The sequence below is a fragment of the Nannospalax galili genome, unplaced genomic scaffold (assembly GCF_000622305.1).
Source record: "Nannospalax galili isolate Female #2095 unplaced genomic scaffold, S.galili_v1.0 scaffold177, whole genome shotgun sequence".
In the NCBI taxonomy this organism is placed as follows: Eukaryota; Metazoa; Chordata; class Mammalia; order Rodentia; family Spalacidae; genus Nannospalax; species Nannospalax galili.
Genome location: NW_008339470.1, coordinates 55,017 through 59,871, shown reverse-complemented (window position 1 = coordinate 59,871; position 4,855 = coordinate 55,017).

The window sequence follows — 4,855 nt, the reverse complement described above, 5'->3', positions numbered from 1 at the left end:
ATTTTGGCCTCAGGAACTTGGGTGTTGGACTGACCTGAGATCCTGACCGTGGCCGTGCCATGCAGGGCTGCAAAGGCAGATGGGGTGGGAAGAGCCCCAAGATTTCCCAGGGAGTGGATTGAGTAGCTGGGTTGTACTGGATGCAAAGGATCAAGGAGAGGAAAGGTAAGCCTCAGAGCCCCAGAAAGAGGTTGTCAGCCCCAGAAAGAGGTTAGCGGGTGTTGCAGGATCAGGGAGGTAAAAGGAGGTGAGGGTGGGGCCAGGTCCAGAAGCAGTGCTCCTAGGGCCCAGGGAAGGCACTAAGTTGGTCTGGGTGAAAAAGATCAGGAAGCAGTATTGGTTCCCCAGGTGTCTGGGGACCCAAGACTAGGAATGGCGCAGGGCCCAAACTAGTAGAGAGAAGCCCCAAGATTTCCCAGGGAGTGGATTGAGTAGCTGGGTTGTTCTGGATGCAAAGGATGAGGGAGAGGAAAGGTAAGCCTCGGAGCCCCAGAAAGAGGTTGTCAGCCCCAGAAAGAGGCTGGCAGGTGTTTCAGGACCAGGGAAGTAGAGAGCGGTGAGGGCGGGGCCAGGTCCAGAAGCCGTGCTCCTGGGGCCCAAGAAAGGCACTAAGTTGTTCTGGGTGAAAAGGATCAGGAAGCAGTATTGGTTCCCCAGGTGTCTGGGGCCCCAAGACTAGGAATGGCACAGGGCCCAAACTAGGAGTAGAGAACAGCAGGGGAGATGGAAGGGTAAATGTGGCTTGGGAAGTAAAAGCGCGGAGGGCTGCGCTGCAGACTTACCCCAAGAGGTCTGAGGATGGGAGTCCCATCTCTCCTTTTTTATTCAGTCTAGGACCATAGCTCATCACATTTAATTAACCAAATCTAGAACTCCCTCAAAGACATACCAAGAGGCAGTCTCCTAAGTCATTCTAGGTTGAAAGTGAGGTTGAAAGTCAATATTAACCATCACGAGTTCATAGAGTGGGACATGGGCATTAATTACATATGACTGGTTTGTCTTTGTATTTTTATTGTGCCTTTTTCAGCATTTTTGTTTTTTCTTTTCTTTTTAATTGGCACACAATAATCCTATATATGGGGTATGTGTAATGCTTTGATAAATACATAAACTTATGATAGTCAAATCCGTATATCCCTCACTATATTTGTTACTTTTCTGTTGCTGTTATAAAACACCATGACCAAGGCAACTTATTAAAGGAAGACTTTATTTGGGCTTATGGTTCTGGAGGGATGAGAAGAGTCCATCATGGTGAGAAGGCATAGTGGCAGAGGCAGCCAGAGAAGAAAGCTGAGTGTTCACATCTTCAAGCATGCACAGGAAGCAGAGAGAGCAAGCTGGAAGTGGGATGAGGCTACAATTTTCAAACCCAGGCCTCAGTGATGTGCTTCCTCCAGCAAGGCCATACCTCCTAAAGGTTCCCTGAACTTCTCCAAATAGTGCCACCAACTGGGGACCATATACGAAATGTTCAAATGGGGGATATTTCTCATTCAAACTAGCACATTCACCTTATGTATCATTTCTGCTAAACCATTTAGCATCCTTTTTGGTCTATTTTTAAACTATTAAATACAATTGTTATTGTTTTGTGCAATAGACCAGCACTACTCGTTTTTTCCAATCTAACTGAAATCTTGTGCTTATTTGTCTAACTCACTATTCTTAACAGTGTGATCCCCAGGTTCAACTGCAAATGGTAGATCCTGTTCTTTGTATGGCTGAATGGCATTTCATCGTGTGTACATACCACCTTTTCTTTAAACATTCATCTGTTGATGGACCATAGGCAGCTCCCATTTCTTGGTTTCTGTAAATCATGCTGCAATAAATATGGGGTGTCCATCTCCAACATACTGATTTTGTTTCCTTTGGATATGATACCCAGCAGTCAGATGGCTGAATCATCTGGTAGCTGTAGTTACAATGTTTTTGAGGAATTTCCATACTGCTTTCCATAATGGCTCTACTAATTTGCATTTCTAAGTACAGTGTGCAAGATTTCCCCTTTGTCTACATCAGTATCTGGTATTTTCTGTCTTTTTTATAATAACCATTCCAGTTACAGTAAGATAATGGCTCACTGTGGCATTGACTTTTATTCCCTGATGATTGATAATGTTGAGCATTTTTTATGTTTCTGTTGACCATTTAAATATCTTGATGAACAACTACTGAAGTTTACACCTATTTTTAAAATTGTCTTTATTGTTGTTGTTGTTGTGCCTGTGTGTACATGTATGCACTTGTGGAGGTCAAAGAACAACTTTGTGGAGTTGTTTCTCTCCTTCCATTGTTGTGAAAAAGAAGAATTTACTGCTTGTTTGAATTTACTGCTTGAATTTACTTGTTTGAATTTACTGCTTGTTTGAATTTACTGCTTGAATTTACTGATTGTGACTGATTAACCCAATTCAGGAAAAGACACAGGCACCCAGAGATAGGGGAGCTGCAGATAACAGGGAAGGCACATGCCACACATGCCACCCTCCCCGACCGAGACACCTAAAGGGAGTTGCAGCATTGTTTTAGAATTACTGGTGGTGGGGTTTTGAAGTTATTGATGATTTGAAACTATTGGTTAAGTGAAAAGTGTGGAGTTTTGAGCAAGTGGGAGCCTATATAATCCCTGCTTGAAGTTGCTTCAGGGTCGATTGCTCCAACCAGGCCTGTGTGTCTTGGAAGGATGGTTGACCCCAGCTAGCTGGTTTAATAAAACTCTGCTTGATTTTTGCATCTCCATGCTCGTGCATTTGTTCCCTTGAAGAGACCCGCTAAGTCACAGACCCTAACACCATCTTTACGTAGATTCCTGGAATCAAATTCAGATCACCAGGCTTGTGTGGCAAGCACCTTTACCGGCTGAGCCTTTTCACTAGTCCCACACCCATTTATAATCTGGTCTTTTCTTCTTTTCTTGGTAATTATTTCAGTCTTATATATAATCCAGGTATTAACCTTTCACCGAATGCATAGTTTAAAAATATTTTGTCTCATTCTATAGGTTGTTTCTTCACTATATTGACTGTCTTCTTTCCAGTGCAGAACTTTTTAGTTGATGTTGTATGAAAGAGGTTTGTTATACCCACATACTCACAAGTTGGGGTAGGGAGACCACCCCAATGAGACCGAAGAGATAGACATAATGCTTCTATAAGTCAGAGTGAATCAAAGATTCACCACCAGAGGCTAGGGGAGAAGCCTGGAACAGATTCTCCCTCACTGCCCTCAGGAGAGACCAGCTCCTGTGATCCGTTGATCTCAGAAATGCATCCTCCAGATCCGGAACAGTACGTTTTTGTTACCAAAGCCACTCAATCTATACTTTGCTACAATAGCCCTAATATACTCCAGAGATGAGAACATCAAAGAAGTCAGCTTTGTCCAGGCAGAGAAGGTCCTGCCATACCACAGAAAGGGCAGAGACACCAAAAACCCTCAGAACACTTCTCCCCAGATCAACAGCTCATCAACACTGTCCATCACAAAGTACCCTGAGAGAACAAGGTACAATCCCACTATGCTCTCCTCAAGGTCCCTGAATTCCTACAGTCATCATTTATGGGCCATGATTTTAATAACTTTGGATATTTCCTTCTACATTATCCATATTGTAGTTCCCCAGCTTAACTGCAAATGCTTTGAGGGACTGAACTATATTGCAAACCTAACTATGAGTTAGGTGATCTCTATGATCAGAATTCTTGTTGTGACCATTGACATCATGTCTTTCTTTACTGGTCCTGGTGTTCTTGACTGTTTAAAAGAAATGTAATTCCTAAAGTCCTTCAGTTAGAATATCTATGATTCTGACATCATGCATGCTTGCGAATTAACCAACCTGCCTGCTTAGGGTGTAAAAGTGAAAGAGAAACTGGTTGTGGTATCATACACTTATAATCCCAGCACTTGAGAGACTGAGACAGAAAGAAGGAAAGTTTGAGGCCAGCTTGGGTACATGGTGAGTTTGAGAACAGCCTGGGTCACATAGTGAGACTCTGTCTCCAATAAAAGGGTGGGGGGAAGCCTGACTGTTAAATGTGATAAACAACTACTCAACTGGTGTTAAAAAAAAAGTCATTTAATCAGGGAGTAGACCACCCAAGGCTGATGGTGCAGTATGGCACTCCAAACTTCCCTGGCCCCCTTCCTAGATTCCAAGATCTTTCTGCCTTCAGCTCCCTCTCTAGAAGTCTGCTTTCCTATTGACCACTGATGCTTTCTCTCTTTTTGATGAAGGTACCATTGAATGCTGCATGGGTGTGCTGGGCACCATACCCATGGCAAGCTAGGCTCAGGCACCCCTTTTAGAAGCTTCTTTTCTCTGCTTTTGGAGGAACTTACTCTTCCTCAATAGTCATATTATTTTCTGTAAACCAATTTTTGTATCTGTCCTTGGAGGGATCCCAGCAAATCTCATTATCCATTACTAAGAAATTTTGATATGAAGCTCAGTTGGCAAAGCTCTTGCTTTAGCTCAGCATAAAGATCTAAGTTCAGATCTCCAGCATCCACATAAATGCTCTGAGTTCAAGTGAAAGAGCCTGCCTCAATAAATAAGGTAGAGGGCAATGGAAGAGGACACTGATGTCAACTTCTGACTTCCACATACATGTGTACCCACACATATGTAAACACCCACACACAACACCACATACACACACACACACACACACACACACACACATACACACAAAAAAAATTTAGATACTCCAACAGCAATGGAATATTTTTATTTTAGCCTCTTGCAAATTTTTCTTTAGTTTAACACTAAATTGAATTGTACTCCCAAAGACATGACCACTGAAAAATTTTGGTAAAGATTGTGTGCATTCTTTTTTTTTTTATT